The sequence below is a fragment of the Canis aureus genome, chromosome 19 (assembly GCF_053574225.1).
Source record: "Canis aureus isolate CA01 chromosome 19, VMU_Caureus_v.1.0, whole genome shotgun sequence".
Taxonomy (NCBI): Eukaryota; Metazoa; Chordata; class Mammalia; order Carnivora; family Canidae; genus Canis; species Canis aureus.
In genome coordinates this window covers 25,784,559-25,802,235 of record NC_135629.1, presented here as the reverse complement: position 1 = coordinate 25,802,235, position 17,677 = coordinate 25,784,559, and the positions used below count along the sequence as shown (strand labels likewise).

Genomic DNA, 17,677 nt, shown 5'->3' with positions numbered 1-17,677 from the left:
ACATACTCAAGTTTAAGAATCTCTGGTTTAGGACAGTGGTTCTCAACTTTGGAAACATATTAGAGTCAGTCACTCACTGAGATTCAAAAAAATCTTGTTCACTGGTTATATCCCAGTCCCATCAAATTAGATTCTCTGGTAGTGAAACTCACACACCTGTAATTTTTTTTAAAGATTTTATTTATTTATTCATTAGAGACAGAGAGGGAGAGAAAGAGGGAGAGAGAGAGAGAGAGACAGAGACATAGGCTCCTTGCAGGGAGCCCGATGTGGGGACTCGATCCCAAGACTCTAGGATCACGCCTGGGGCCAAAGGCAGGCGCTAAACCGCTGAGCCACCCAGGGATCCCACACACCTGTAGTTTTTAAAGCTCCTTGTGCGACTCTGATATGCAGTCAAGATGGAATTGCACTGGTCTGGAGCCTTTCTATGGCATAATTGGTCATTGGGCAAAATTCAAAATAGGGAAGTTAGCTCTGGATTTCATCTACAGAAATACATAATTTTCAAGTTTTTAAGAGCCATCCTTAACCATTAGTCATATTTGGTCCTTTGATCAGAAAGGAAATTTTACCAAACAAAGAGAATGTATGCCTGCAATTATCTTTACAGATTTTTTGGGTAACTTGCTAAAAGGTAGACTCCAGGGCCCTACTTAGGTAGTCATTGATTCAGCAGGGTCAAGGAGAGGCCTGGGAAACTGTCTTTTTAATATGTACTTAGGTGATTCTGATGTAATTTGCCCTTGATCCACCTTTGGGAAATAACACTTTAGACTAGAACTTTTCAACTAGCAATATTTTGTGTTTCACTTTTAGGGCACATTTGTCTGCAAGTGTTTGCAGACATTTTTGATCATAACAACCGGTGTGCGTGAGTGTGTGTGTCTGTGCGCTATAGGGATCTAGTGAGTAGAGGCCATGGGGGCTGCTTAGCATCTTACAAAGCAGAGGGCAGAACCTCCAACAAAGAATTATCTGGTTCAAAATGTCCAGAGTGCTGAGGCTGAGAAACCCTGTCTTACATTCACATCTCATCCAAATCAAATTCCTTCTCTGCTGGCCTCACAGGAAAGACATCACCCTCTTTAGAGCTTCCATAGCTTTTTCCAAATTAACAATCATCTTCATGTGTATGTTTCATCTCCCTGATAGCAGGAACCTTATTTTAGGCCAAGATCCTTGCTCCATTCATTTTTGAGTCTCCCTCCAGCATGTAGTCCTAGCACCATGAATGTTTATCCATTTCAAACAAAATTCATTTTGAAATAGTCTTTGGGACTGACAACAAAATGGCTTTGTGACTGGTAAACCATAACTAGTGTCTACAAGGGAGAAGGAAAACCCAGGGGCCTAATATTTTAGTCTAGAAGTTTGCTAGAAATCCTCCAAGCTTCATCTGGGAAAATGTCTCTCTCTCTCCATATATATATAAAATATATACATATTTTTTCTCTGTGTGTGATATATATATAAAATATATATATTTTTAAGATTTTACTTATTTATTTATTTATTGACAGAGAGATCACAAGCAGAGGGAGAAGTAGAGGGAGAGAGAGAAGCAGGTTCCCCATAGAACAGAGGGCCCAATGCAGGCCCCAGTCTCAGGACGCTGGGATCATGACCTGATCCGAGGGCAGATGCTTAACCAACCAAGCCACCCAGGTGCTCCTTTTTTTTTTTTTTTTTTCAACATTCACCAAATATTACAGTTACTTCTGAATCAGCCTGGGGTATCTGTGGGTGAGCCAGCCATGGACCACCCAAGGAGCTCCATCATTCCCTGAAGGAACCTCACTGGCTGGGTCTGCTGTAGAAACTGGCTACCAGTTGGCACCTTTGAGCAAACTCACTTAGTCCCTAAGCCAATCCCAAATTCCAGGAAATAAAAATTCAACAAATAGTTCTACACAGATCTGTGAGGGAATTAAGCAAGAAACAGTGCTCTCACTGCCTCTAAAAATAGCAGGTAATTACCTTTGAAGAACTTTAAGAAGATGCACTTAATGGCACAGAGTACAGCAGCAAAGGACTCATTTGTTTGTTGATAGGAGTTGTCTCTATGTCATCAGGAGACTCTGGAGTGTTGGAAACCCAATCAATATTTGAGTACTATGGAGTTACTATGCTACTGGGCTGACCATAGTCAAAAGCAAGAAACTGCCCTTAGTGAGGCTGACCTGACCACATTTTTTACTAAATTGGTCATGTTAGTTTTCCCAACTTTGATTTTTGCTCCCATTTTTACACTTGGCACAAATACTGTGGTGAAATGCATTCACTACTCTTTTGCTTTACGTGTTAGAACAATCTCTCAGTGCCATCAGCTCTTTAAATGCTACTTTGGAGATATTCCAATTCCAGCAAGATTGAATACAGAAATGAGATACTCCACAGATTGGTTGTGAGGGTTCACCAATTTAGCAACTTGCCCCCGTCAGTTAATCGCCCACAGAATACTGGGTTAAGAAGAAATTACTTTTTCTTCTTCCTCGTGCTTTAATTTTCCATCTAGGCAATATGCACTAAAAGACTTGGAATTATGAAAAGTATGAAAAAATGTGTTGTTTCAAATAGTTGGCTGGGTTGTTCATCAGCCGGAGGCCCAGCACAGGTGTGAATATTTGTTTATAATCTAAACACAGCCGAGTAAACAGTCCCATTTTGCACCCATCTTTTCTTTCCATACAATGCTTGGAATATTTTCTTTGTGATGGTCAGTGACTTTGTTTAACTTTTAAAAAGGCTGAATGGGAAGGAAGGGCCTGGAGACTCGTAACTGTTTGTACAAGGCCCTAAAGTGACTGACAGCTGAACTAAGCTGGCCATAGAGCCCTGACATTTTGTCAGCTCCCCTGAGGAGTCAGATGTGATGTCCACTGCTCACCTGTCAAGTGCTGATAGAAAAACAACTCTGTCACATGTAGCCTTCGAGGCTACTCACATGACCCCTAACCCTGGGACCCCTTCGGAGTTCTCCACGGAGTATCAAAATCCTTTCAAATATTTCCAGCTGGACACCTTCTTGAGCTGTAATGGCAGTTTAGCTTCTTGCCATCGGTGGTCATTGTTGAGGGAAACCACCCCCTACCCCCACCCCCTCCACTGCCCTGGGCAAGGTCAAATTTTGGAACCTTGTTGACAGCAAGAGAGAGGGGCTATGCTTACTGGCCAATAAACATCCTACGAATGGAAAAGTGTCTCTTCAGGGTAGCAAGAAAATAATTCAGTTGATTGAGTCCATTCAGAGTACGAATGAATAAATTTCATGGAGGAGAACAAAATCATCTTAAAACTATAACATTTGAGGTCTCACAGGGTTCTAAGGAGTCCCTGGGTTAGTTACAGCATTCCTCAGGACAAACTAAAATGGCATTGGGCAGAATGTCCCCAAACCAACAGATCCACAACGGGCTAGTTGAAGCCAGAATATTTCCACTGCTCGTTCCAGAGATGGTTCCTTTTTTCTCTGGTTTCCCAGATTGTCAGACTAAAGGGCCTAAGCATTTGCTGTGCACATGGAAGCTCAGACTCTTAATTCCTTAACAGAAATTTCCATCAAAATGAGCTAAAAATAGCCAAATGAAAGGAAAGTCATGAACTGTATCTTTCGACAGTATGATCATCATTTCCTTCATTTTACAGATGAAGAAATTGCGATCCAGAGAAGGGAAGTGGCTTTGCCCCCAGCTACAGAAGTGGTAAAGGACCAACTGTCAATGAAGACTTGAATTTCCTCCTTCCCTCCCTCCTTCCCTTTCTCCCTCTTTCTTTCTTTCTTTCTTTCTTTCTTTCTTTCTTTCTTTCTTTCTTTCTTTCTTTCTTTCTTCTTTCTCCCTCTCTTTCTTTCTTTCTTTCTTTCTTTCTTTCTTTCTTTCTTTCTTTTAGAGAGAGAGAGAGAGAGAGAGCACAAGCAGGGGGAGGGGCATAGGGAGAGGGAGAAGTAGACTCCCCCCACTGAGCAGGGAGCCTGACAGTGCTCAATCCCAGGATCCTGGGACCATGACCTGAGCCAAAGGCAGATGTTTAATTGACTGAGAAACCCAAGTGCCTCTCCTTCATTTCTTTAAAGCCTCGTCCTTAAAAGTCACTGCTGATTTCTAAATCTAAATTCATACATTATTGTATCCTATAGATACAACCTGTTTTATAATGTGTGATTGTTTAAAAATAAGCTAGCGGATCATAATAATTATATTTTTGGGGAAAATCAACTGTGAAAGATTACTTCTCATGTTTTTTCCCCCCTTTGGTGCCATTTATGACAGCATCTAATACTAATTCAAGTGCTTGAACTACCTGAATCACAATTCAGTCTGATACCTGGAATTGACATCATATTTGTCTGTCTGTTCTAGGACAACTCCCCATAGAATGAGCTTTGTGATTTTCCCACCTTCCTTAGCAAGTCAATTTAGCTCCTCCAGCCTCCCTGGTAGAGCCTAGTTTTTATTTATTTATTTATTTATTTATTTATTTATTTATTTATTTGGCATTTTTTTGCACATTTCCTTTTGAGAGACTGTGAACCATCCTCCTGAAGTGGCTCAGCTTCCTTAGTTACCAAGGCCCTGGACAAATCAGCCCACTTCTCATTTCCTGGCCCAGGCACTGAGCTGAGATGTCAACCCAGATCTTTAACATCAGAACCCTGGGCTCTTACCGTGTTATTCAAACGATTGAGTCTCATGATCTGGGAAACTGGTGATGGATAAGGATCAATCTCTAGAAGGAACAATAGAAATGTTCCGGATCAAACAAAATTTCTGTATATCTGTCAGTTTGTGAACATACCTTTTGAGACCATTTAGTTTATCTTGAGAAATGCTGTTAAGGTTTTAACTCCAAAGGATACTGTGCTATCTTGCTCTTCCATGTACCAGCAACATCAACTTCACTTTGAACAAGATCCTCAGGTGATTCATGTGAACAATAAAGTTTGAGAAAAGCCTTGGAGGTTGGAGAGAGCCACAAAAGTTACTCTTTAACTTTGCCTCCCTTGTTCATGGCTAAGTAGGTAAGGTTTTTCCAACCATTTATTTTTCTTCTCCACTACCACTAGGCTCATCCCTTCCCTCCTCTTTCAGTTTCCTTGTCCTGTCTACCCACCACTAACCCCCTTCTACTTAAGTCCTTAAAATCCTATTTGTTTGACATGAAATATTGTTGTATATTCTGGTCTGTTTTCTAGAAACCTTTAATGTATTTATAGAATTCCCTTTTTCAAGTAGAGGTCACTCACTCTTCCTTATTTCGTATAACACAAGACAAAAAACAAGAGTCAGATTTCCCCTTACTTCTTTTTGGTTGCTTCCAAGATCACATTCATTCTAGAACTATTTCTAAATTTTTTTTTTTATTTACTTATGAGACAGAGAGAGAGAGAGAGAGGCAGAGCCACAGGCAGAGGGAGAAGCAGGCTCCATGCAGGGAGCCCGACGTGGGACTCGATCCCGGGCTCCAGGATCACACCCCAGGCTGAAGGCAGGTGCTTAACCGCTGAGCCACCCAGGGATCCCCTCTAGAACTATTTCTTTGAGGATTTTTAAAATACAGCAGAGAAAAGCTCGATAAACTTATGTGTATTAAAATGAAGAACATAGGTAAAATTAAGAACAAATGCAGCAAGAGCAAAAGGAAAGAACAGAGTTTTTAAATGCACACACAATTCAGAATTGTATCCAGAATGTGTAGCGAAATCCTAAATATGAATACAACAAAACCCAATTTAAAGGAGATGGGAAAAACATTTGAAGCAGTCCTCAGATCAGGAAGCATGAGTATCACACATGAAAATGAAAAGATGCTGAACTATGCTACTAATTAGGGACACATATGCTAAAGCCTTAGTAAATACCATTTCGCACCCAATTAAGAAGCTGGACAACATCAAGTAGGATGATGATACTGAGTATTGGAAACTTAGGCTCCTGGATGGGGTATCAATGTTGATGACAGCATTAGAGAGCAATTGGTGTATCTAGTTAAGCTGAAGAGCCCTTACTCTGTGACCCAACCGTGTCATTGCTGGGTGAGTCCAGAGCAACTGTTAGCCAGATGCACAAGAACTATGTATGAAATGTTCACTGGAGCAATATCTGAGATGACAAGAGTTGTAAACAACTTCATGCTCACCAGGAAGAAGGATACACTGTGTGTTTATCCAGTAAAAAACTACACAGCAATTGTATGTGGATGAAACTGAAGTAGGTATATGTGTATGTTTATATATTTATATTTATATATCTCAACTTGGATCCATTTCACCTTGTAATGTTCAATTCATTAATGGTAGAAGAATATAAAGCATACCATTTATGCAAAATTTAAAAACATTGAAAACAAAGCTTTGTTTAAGGATATACGTATATGTAGTAAAAACATAAAGCAATGCTTGGTGATGATAAACATCACATTTAGGACAGTCGTTATTTTGGTGGAATAGGAAGGAGGACAAATCTATGAGGATTTACGGAAGAGGTTGCAATAATGTTAGTGCAGAGCTTTATTTCTTAAGCTGAGTGATAGATACAAAGGTATTTATTATATTTTCTTTATATTGTGTTGGAGTCTGAATATTGATTATATAATATTAAGACAAAAGAACTTTTCAAGACTGTGTGACTCAGAGCAGATTCTCATCCCATCTTTGATGAACTCTCACCATATCCAGCCTATAGTTTTCCTCTCCGTGTTTCCTATCATCGCCTGCATAATTTCAGCAACCCTGTTGCTCAGTCAATGACCCCGCAGGTCCGAGTCCTTCTATGCTCCAGCAATCTTGAACATCACTTGCCCAAGGAACTCAACAGGTTGCATTTTGGATTGTGTCACCCAGAACATGTCTACCTAACATCCCCCTGACTCTCTTCTTCTATTTCTTCCACGTTCTTGCTTATCTGTACTTTGACCTTCTGGTGAGCTCAATTTCTTTGACCTCCAATCCTCTCCTGAGTTATTTTCTGCCTTCTTAACCACCCTGGACCCATAGTCAATACCTTAGCACTTTGATCACACTCACCTTGCCTAACTCTGATTGCCCATTCTCTTGAATCCTGGCCTACGATATGGAATAATGCTCACAGAAACCACATAACAGTCCTGACTGGCATCATTACAAATCCATTTTCTACAGAGCAGTTAGGCTCCAGGCTCTGACACCAGTCTTTTCACTCACTCCTCGTTGAAATCATTCCTAGCCTTCAATATCAATGGGCAATGGTTCCCCTTGTTCTAGAATGGTGAGTTAACTGTGTCCTGCAGAACTAAGGTTTCGGGGAGAGGAGTGGGATATGCTTCAAGAGTAGCTCAAGAAGTCTTCTCAGGAAGGCTCTGGGTTGCCATTCTCACTTCAGTCAAAGAAGATCCACTTTAACCATTTAAAATATTGGTCTTCCAAATAAGATTGCAACCAATCGGGATCCCTGGGTGGCGCAGTGGTATGGCGCCTGCCTTTGGCCCAGGGCGCGATCCTGGAGACCCAGGATCGAATCCCACGTTGGGCTCCCGGTGCATGGAGCCTGCTTCTCCCTCTGCCTGTGTCTCTGCCTCTCTCTCTCTGTGTGACTATCATAAATAAATAAAAATTAAAAAAAAGAAAGGATTGGCTACATTCAGTTTAAAAAAAAAAAAAAAAAGATTGCAACCAATCAATCAGCCAATCAGTAAAGGTGTGGGGGGACCAGTTCAGGCATTTTAAACCCTTCGGTGGCTTTCCATTGCATTTGATATAGAATACAATCCCTTAGCATGGAGTCTGTGGGACCTGGCCCTGTCTCCTTCCTGACTTCATCTCATGCTTCTCACCTGTGGTGAGAACACTATCCTCCCACTGCCCTTCGGCTCCTACTTCTAGGCCTGTGTGACGTACCACATACCTGCTGATGTACTTGTTTCCTTGTTCTATGTCTGATTCCTCGTTTTCAAGTATCTGCTTATATGTCACCTTCCCTGGTCTTCCTCATTATTCTCCATCACACTATTTTACTCATTTCCTTCATAGTACTTCTTGCCATCACCTTTGTCAAATATTCTGTTTGCTTCCTCATTTAGTATCTGTCTCTCCCACCCCTACATTGTAATTCTCTTGCAGGGAGGCCTCACGTTCGTTTTGTTTAGCATTCAGTGGCAGAGTGAAAGGGTGGCTTCAACCCCTCCTCAGGTCCTTCAAAGTAGGATCTTCACCCCAACCCACCTCAAATAAATTAGTAACTAAAAAGGAAACAACACTCTTGCTGTGCACGTGCGGCTTCATGGAAAGCGCTGCATCCCTTTCCTTTTCAGCCAGATGCTGCCCCTGGACCTTCGCCACAGAGAAATTTGGGAGCTGCCCTGGGATCAGCTGATCCCTAGTGGATCCTATTCACATTAATAGGAGGTACTCAGGAAATATTTTTTTTTGAATGAATGAATCAATAAATCTTTGAAAGTTTGAAAAAGCAGCAGCCTAGGGAATAAAGTTCATCTCGCGTAGATCAATCTGAGCAAGAAAAGTAGTTGACGTCAATCTTCTCTCCTCTCCTCATCATCTACTACCTACCCTGCTAGTCTATTCCGGGACAAAGGACAATTAGACAGAATGAATATGCAACCCTGACTTCTAATATGTGTGCTATGTTGAGTCTTCTGATGTGATATGATGCATCAGGACACTTGCAAAGGTCTGTGGTGAAAGATTCACTGATTTTGGAATAAGTTGGTTAATTACTTCAGTGTTTCAAGACACAACTCAAGCATCCTCAGTTTATCTCGAAATAAGTGGCAAGCTTTCAGAGGTTGGAATGGCTGCGGTTACAGTGGATCACACAATTTTACCACTGCACTGCAGGACAGAGAACAGTAGTTATTACTTCAAACACAGGAGGCAGATTAGATATGATCAGTAGTTAAGAAAGCCAAACCCCAAACAGAAAAATCTCAATTATACCCTGTGTATACCTGGGTTGTCATGGCCACACCTTCCCTTGGCAAGTGTGTCCAAGTACATTTTCTCCCTAGGCTGCCTTTCCTCTTGCCTGCTGTGATTGTCCTCAAGGCTTATAATGAAACATGGTGAGATAGCAAACATGTGGTTTGTGTGGGTGTATTTGTTTTTCTGTACAAACAAGATTGAATCCTTTAGAAGAAATACACAAGCAGGAATTGGCTTCAGGCAAAAAACAGGGTGAAGCAATGGTGAAGGTGGGTGGGTGGGTGGGTGCAGGGTGCTCAGGCATGTGAGCTGGGCATCTGGATTAATACAGGGATTGAAACTGAAATGGAAGAGGGGGGAGTTTTTTTTTTTTGTAGGGTGGGTGAGTATGATGATTTCGTAGCTACTTTTTGGAGGGAATAAGTGTCATGAACCAGGTGCTAGGTTCTTTAAGTTCAGATTGCTTATTAAGCCTTTCAGAAATACCATGAAACGGGCACTCGTTATCTGCATTTGACATGTGAAGATAGTGAGGCTCAAAGAGGTTAACTCATTTGCATAAGGTGCCACAGTTAGTGCCAGAGCCAAAATTTTAATCTAGGATTGTCCACCTCCAAAGTTTGGGCTCATAACCACTGTTCGGCACTCTGCTTCCAATTGGGAGAATAGTCCAGATTCCAAAGGAGAAGTTAAGTTTACAACTAAAGAGAGACATTTCTTAGGAGATAGCAAGAGACAGAAGTCAATCTCTGGCAGTTTCATTAAGGTATGTCATAAAGGAGAGACCTGAGGAGTACACAAAGCATGATCCATGAGTCATCAGCATCACCTGAGCATCACCCTAGACTCACTGAAACAGAGCTTGCATTTTAACAGGATCCTCAAGTGATTCCTATACACAACAAAGCCCGAGAGGTACTGCTTTAGAATTTATATTATGCCATCTTGGCAACTTGGTGAACTCCTATTCATTCTTCAAAGCCCAGGTCAGATATCTTTCTTTTTAATTCCAGTATAATTAACACACAGTGTTATATTACTTTCAAGGGTACAATATAGTGATTCAACACTTCCATACATCACCTGGTGCTCATCACAACAAGTGCACTCCTTCGTCCCCATCATTCCCTTTACCATCCCCCTACTTACATCCCCTCTGGTAGCCATCAGCTCATTCTCTATAGTGAAGAGTCTGTTTCTTGGTCTTCCTCTCTCTTTTTTTCCCTCTTCGATCGTTTGTTTTGTTTCTTAAATTCCACATATGAGTGAAATCATATGGTATTTGTCTTCCTCTGACAGGACCTCCTACTTATCTCTATCCTGTGCTCATCACACTGTGCTTGTTTACCTGTCCTTGAGAAGGGGGTATCTTTGTATTCTAGCATCAGTCAACTATGTCCCTTCAACATGATAGGTTCCAAAAAGTATTCAATTATTTAATTTAGTTAATTGTTATTCAAATTAAGTCTCTCTTGGACAGTAGCTTTTAAATTTTCCTGTGCCCAAAAGTCACCTGATAAGCTTGTTAAACTGGAGCTGTGGACCCCGCACCCATAGATTCTGATTCTGCATATTTAGTTGGGTCTCAGGAATTTGCATTTAAAAAATGTTATTTATTTATTTATTTATTTGATTTTATTCTTAAGTAATCTCTGCACCCAACATGGAGCTCAGACCTATAATCCTGAGATCAAGAGTGGAACATTCCACCTACAGAGCCAGCTAGGTTCCACAGGAATTAGCATTTTTAACTAGTAGCCCTAAGTATTTCGGGTGCGTATAGTCAATGTAAAAATCTTGTTTAGAAATATTTCTAAACTGGAGCCTGGGATTTTGAGCTTCTGGTCAAGGGGGCTGCTATTGTTCTGCTTATTATACTGGGCTCTATGTTGTCCAGACACCAAAAGTGACCAAATCTGTCAGTGAGGGAGCTGCTCGAGTATGTTTGGACTATGTTTCAGGAAGGACTATTGTTCTCTTTATAGAGAGATGAATATGTGGTCAATTTTAGGCCCTAACAGTCTGAGTTACTCTACTGATAGGCAGCTCCACTGTTGTAGAAGTCTCCCTCCTTCCATTGACCCAGTGGCGCCAGTATTCGGGCGACACATAAGTATTTTCCATATGTACAGCTCTGATTGTGCAAGTGCTGCTAAGTGCCAGGCAATGGGTGATATTTATTTAATTCATACAACAATGCTAGGGGGCAACACTATCTCCCTTTTAATGACAAGGAAACTGAGCCTTGGAGACATTTCACAACTTACTTGGAGTCACAGTTAAAAAGGGGCTGACCTTGGTTTCTCTGATTCCAAAGTTCTTGCTTCCTTCTTGTTTGTCTCTGTTTCCTCAGCTACACTTTCTGCCCCAAATCCCCCGGGGATGGGCACAGCTGGGGATAGTTAGAACCTTCCATAACATCCATTCCCTGCACTTCTATTCTAAGCAGCATCCATAACCACTTTTCTCCAGCTGTAGAGTGTATCTATACTAACACAATTCTGTTCCTAAGAGAGTTTTTAACTGGTTTGACTTTTCCCTTAGCTGGTGGTCTGAGTCCCTACATATCTTCATGGCTGGAAGAAAAGGCACATGGAGACATATTTCTGAGTTGTTACAACAACTGACTGAAATCACAAGAGTGGAGGCAATCAATCCAATCCAAGAAATTGGATCGGCAGGGCTGTAGCTGCTTTAGTTAGCTATCTAAATTTCTCAGGAAACAAAGCAAAGTTGTTTTTTCTTGGGAGGTAGGGTTTATTATTCTGGTGGGTAGGAGGAAAGAATGGGTTAAATATAATATGGTATATTCTTAAAATGAGACACTATGCTGCTGAATTTTCTTCAATGTCTACTATACCAATAGGCTTAATTCCTGTCTTCATAGAATTTACTATGTATTAGATGAAGTGGAACAATGTAGATCTATATATTCTATCAAAGAAAGTCATCCAAGTTATGTTGTAACAATGCAAAATGTAATTCTCAGAGGAATAAATAAAAAAGAGAAAAATGTTCAGGAAAAAAGTCTCTACAGATAGATAAATTTGCCTGATTGTTGTACACAATGTTATTAATGGCAGTTATCTTCAAGGACTAGGAATGGGTTGGGTTAGAGATGGAGGAATGGATGAGAATAATGGACTTCGTGCATTTTTGTGGCAGGGATTGACAACTGTCCTCCCTCAAATCCCTTCTTCAGTTAAAAAACAAGGGAGAACATTTTCTAGACTCCCTGCGGCTCAGTGTAGCCGCGTGACTAAGTTCTGGGCAAGCAGGAAGTTAAAAGTATTGTAGAGGACAGGTAGCAGGGCCCCTAAAAAGGGAGGGGACTAGCCCTATTGCCCATATTCCTTTCTGCTGCCTGGAATGTGGATTGATGGTGTGGCTCCAGCAGCCATGTGGGGACCAAGAGTCTGTCTTGAGGGAGGGAGCCACAAACAGGAGAATACAGGAGGAAGAGCGTTAGGTCTTCCCCATACCAATCTACTACTGCTCTGCTGTCTACTTTGGGAGTCATAAGCCACATGTGGATATTTTAATTTAAATTAATTAAAGTCACATAAAATAAAAATTTCGGTTCCTCAGCCCCACTAGCTACATCTCAAGTGTTCAATAGCTATGCAGTGGCCAGTGGCTACTGAATCGGACAACACAGATCCCAGAACATTCCCATTATCACAGAAAGGTCTCTAGTGCTGCTCTACTGCTTGCTTCTAGACTACAAGAGAGACTAAATCCCCATATATTTATGTCTTTGTTACTAGTAGCTGAGTTAAACACACATTATACAAATTCTTTTTACGAATACACATAACAATTATATCTTATTAAACTAATACAGTTTTGAATACATGATTGAATATCAAATATGGATTAAAATAGATAAAGATGTACTATATGTAACCTGGTAATAAAATAATAGAGGAATATTGCGTCAAGAACAGATTTTAAAAAGCCTATGGTATATAAGAGATCTGGAAAATTATAAACCTTTAGATTTGTCTCCTTGTTCAAAAGCAAAAGCCTGGGCACCCAGAGTTTATATAACCTCCACTTTGAATTGACGTAGACCACACACCAGGTAGGCATACACATTTCTATAGAGTTGTTGTCTACACATTCAGCTATGGAGCATATTAAGAATGTTCTAAGAGATACAGTTAACATTCACGGGAGACACTTTTATAAGGATAAGATATGGTCTAGTGCTCTTTAGCTATTCATCAAACTCTCTGCTGTTTGCATTTTGAAAATATACAATGACATTACATTTTAAATACACTGAGTTATACTGTGCTTTCTTTGAACCTGCAGCAAAATTATGATACCATTGTGTATTTTTAAAGATTAAATATTTCTCATATTTTTGTGCTACAGCAAGCAAACCAAAGGCTTTTAGCATTCCAGGTCTTGTAGACAATTTCAACAAGGTTGTTTATTCTTCATTCGACGTGTGCGGGATTCAGGGAAGTCATTTTCATTCTTCTAAGAAGGTGCCACCCAGGTAATCTCTGACAAATGAACGTCAATGCATTTTCTCATCAGTCTGGAAAATGCAGCATATAAAACCCATGTATCGGGGCTGAGGTAGCCAAGGGCAGATGGACCAAGATCCTACGGCAGATGCTTATAACAAAACAGAGAAACCTGCAACTTACTTTTAACAGGGCACCAAATGTACTAAGTCCCTAAACTCCCCATCTGGTACTCTGCCAGCACAGACCAAGGACATGTGTCTTCTCCCCCTCTTGTGTGTGTGTGTGTGTGTGTGTGTGTGAGTATGTGTGCACATGTGCATGCATTTTAGTTTTCAGGACATGATGATATGACATATATGCTATTACTGTACATTTTTATTTTTAATTCTGCTGAAAGTCTTAGAAGCTCATTGAGATGGATGAATATTGAAAGCCGGGCAAGTGTGTTCTCAGCCGGCAATTGGTACTATTCTGAAATCCCTTTTTTGTTACGCTGGGAAAGAAAGCGGTTACAATGGTGGGTTCGGTATGACCACCACTTCCTTTTCACCTTTGCCAGAGAAAGAAAGGGATGAGAGCAAAGACTAACGGTGGCTGAGGGCTCTGGGTCCCACTCCTAATTTTGACTTAACATTTCATTGTTTTTCCTTCCATCCTCAACAGCGATGGTGATTTTTTGGGTGCAAACTTTAGGATCTGGGACTATGGCCTACTGTCCATTCAGTGCATCACGTCTGACATCAAGAAAATGCTAAGAGCAATTTAAATTTTTACTGAAGTCTCTTGAAATAACGTGCAAAGGGGATTATATTCCCAGTCCAGCCTTCGTAACTTTGTAGAATCCTCTTTCCCCCTCTTTGTCCCTTGTCTCTGGAAGGCAACCACCTCTTGCTATACTTCCCCACAGCCCCCTACCCTTTCCAAACTCCCTCTTATATAAAGATTTCTCCATTTTCCACACCGTTTTTCAATTCTCCTTTGCTATTACCAGCACTAACACAACCGAAGGCCTGGAGGGTAGAGCAGGCACCTTGGGAAGCTCCATGGGAAGCAGTGGGAAGGCAAAAAAATGAGTGACTTGCATCCTGAGTTGTTTTTTTGTTTTTTGTTTTTTTTATTTCTGATACAAAACCTCTAACACCTTTCTGACTCATCCCTCCCTCTTCAGACGTCCATGCCCCCTTACTCTTACCCGATCTGCAACTTTGCCAGTTTCTTCCCAACTACTGACCCCCATCCCACTACTAGCCACTTGTCTCTTCCTTTCTCCCATCTTCCTCTGCTATGTGACCCTGAGCTAGTCACCCTCATCCCAAGCCCTTGGTTCCCTTAGCTGGAGACAAGGCATGTTCTAGAAGGTCTCTGAGTGTGCTCTTATTCTGCAGTTACAAGATTCAGGTCACACCTGCTCAAGAAAAATACATGTAACTTGGTTAAAATTGAGCACCTGGGCATCGTTACCCTTTCTACTTTGAAGTATTTTTAATGGCACAGATAACACATGAGTATTTATTCCTACGCAAAGTGAAAGCACTGTAGATAAGACTCAGATTGTTCCTTCTACCCAGCCCAACCCATACCGCCTTCTTGTTTTCAAGATCAAAGAAACACAAAACCCTCCAAACTTTATCTACTTTACTTCTTTAGGAGTATGACCTGTGCTTTTCCCGGCAGTTTTCTGTTTCTATTTTTTTTAAAGATTTATTTATTTATTTTAGAGAGCGGGAGAGAGAATGTGAGTGGGGGGAGGAGCAGAAGAAGAAAATTTTCATCTTCAAAATGATTCCCCACCGAGCGTGGATCCTGACATGGGGTTTAATCCTGTGACCTGTGAGATCACGACCTGAAACTAAGAGTGAGATGCTCAACCGACTGAGCCACTGAGGCACTCCCATTTTCTGTCTTTCTACCCATATGTGTATCTGAAGAAACTGTGTCATATTGTTTTGTGAGGTTTTCAAAAATATATACATGCAGTTTCTGTACATTTTTATTTTCCAGTCCTACTGACTGGCTGAGGGGGCTCATCCAAATAAGAGCTGAAAGTTGCACAAGTGTGTTGGTGGTAGGCCATTGATGGTGTTATCGATGTAAAAACAAAAATATAAATGGTATATACAGGGCTTGTCATTTTGCACTTGCTTTTCCCTCCCCTTACTACCAGTTGTTACAGAACATAGGTCACTCTTTTTAACAGCTTGCTAGTATTCCATGTAGGAATCATAATCACAGCCACAATTTATGGTCTGTAGATTATTTGCCAAGAAGTGTTCTTTCTGAATCCTTGTGGAACTCCATGACGTAACTGTTCCCATTTAACAAAGGAGAAATCTCAGAACCAATATAAAAACACCACGCTTTATTTCATCTCCTGCTGGCCACGGAAGGTGTTTCCAGCTGCTTCCATGACAAACATGCTACCAAACCTCCTTGTCCAGGTGTTGCTATGAGAATGGTATGAGGATGAGTGTAGGCATGGGCATGAAAGGAAATTGCTGAGGGTGACATATGTGCATTTTTAGGTTTAAGAGATACTGCCAAACTGCCTTTGATGATCTTATCAAGTGAAACTGTGAACACTAAGAAGGGAGAGGATGTGCTATGAAGTAGGGAGAGGCTGGCAAGGTGGCCGGAAAAGGGACAGTAAAGGGACACCCCAAACTCTAATTTCGTTCATTTTTTAAGGATTATTTATTTATTTATTAATGAGAGACACAGAGAGAGAGGCAGAGACACAGGCAGAGGGAGAAACAGGCTTCCTGTGAGGAGCCTGATGTAGGACTCGATCTCAGGACTCCGGGATCACGCCCTGAGCCAAAGGTGGATGCCCAACCGTTGAGCCACCCAGAAGTCCCTTCATCCATTTTTCAACTGTGTATAAGAACAATCCTGGGTAAAGGCAGAAGTTTCCCACTATTTCTTCCAAGTCCCCTAAACTCTAAGGCATCTTCCTGCTTCTGCTTTGCCTTCCTCAGCCCATAAGACCCTCCACCCTCTCAGCAGTGCATCTGGGCACCAGCTGTGCCAGCTTTGTTAGGCTTAGGAAAGACGTCAAGCCCTTCAGTATTTACTTTATCCCAAGAACATTAAGGAAGGTAGACAGCCCTCCGTCCCTATGCACCATTTACACAGATGTCAGGCTGTGGATGTGGGTTCATTTTTCATTGGGTAATCTGCAGGTATGAATTAAACCATAACCTGCCTTGCTGACACCACGGCATCAATATTTTCTCAGACTGGAACATGGTCTCCCTGTTCTTATCCACCACTTAAAAATAAACTTAACATATGGCGTTTGTCTTATGGCAAAGGAATGCAATGTGTTTTTCTTGACATATGACTCAATTCAAACATTAGGCAAAACTTTGATATTTCAGAGAAGTTTGCTGCTGGAGGGAATATGCTTGCTACCTTCCCCATTAAACGGGCTAATTCCTTGAGGCAAATATCCGGAATGAAATCCGGAACTGAGATGTTCCAAGTTTCTCAGATAATTGAGTTCCTTAAATCACAATATGTGTGGTACAGACCCTAGGGTACTGCTGGATACTCCATGAGACATCTTAAAATAGTCAAAAGAATATACAAACTGGGTACAAGTTGGGAACACACATGGTGATATTTATACAGCTTTCAAAAGACCCCACAATGCTTGACCAATCATTTAAACATGCCCCAATGTCACCACACAGATGGAGGCAAAGCAAAGAGGACCATAGACACATAGCAAATACTTGCAAGTGAGGGGGGCTTGGCAGGCCCAATCAGTAAAGCGTGAGGGTTTTTTTTAGTGTTTTTTTTTTTTTTTTTTTTTTTTAGAGACAGAGAGAGAGATTGAGCATGAGCAGAGGAAGGGACAGAGGGAGAGAGAGAACCCCAAGCAGACTCTACAATCAGCTCGGAGCCCAATTCAGGTTCAATCTCATGACCTGAGCCAAAATCAAGAGTGGAATGCTTAACCAACTGCTGTAATTCTCGGGGTTGTGAATTCAAGCCCCACATTGGAGGGTAGAGTTTACTTTAAAAAAAAAAAAAAAAAAAAAAGGCTTGCACGTGGAGAAAACATTCAAATATTCAAATACAAGCAGAAAAACAATAATGAAATAACTACCACTTACTGAGTGTTTATGAGACTCAAAGCACAATGTTTAGTGCTCTGCCTTTGTGGTCATATTTAATACTCACAACAACCTCTGAAGCTGGTAATGTCATCACATCTCCATTTTGTTTTTTTTGTTTTTTTTTTATTTTTTTTTAATTTTTATTTATTTATGATAGTCAC

At 41.0% G+C, this 17,677-nt stretch overlaps 1 long non-coding RNA gene across 4 annotated transcripts in view; it reads left to right on the top strand.

Moving 5' to 3' along the window:
- Positions 1 to 9,749: 9,749 nt before the first annotated feature.
- LOC144289775 (uncharacterized) overlaps positions 9,750 to 17,677 on the top strand; it is a 66,606-nt gene continuing 58,678 nt past the window's right edge. For 3 of the 4 annotated variants that reach the window (XR_013357697.1, XR_013357696.1, XR_013357693.1), the window contains exon 1: positions 9,750 to 9,900. This is a non-coding gene — a long non-coding RNA (uncharacterized LOC144289775). The remainder of the gene's footprint in view (positions 9,901 to 17,677) is intronic. The other variant, XR_013357694.1, reaches the window with a different exon arrangement.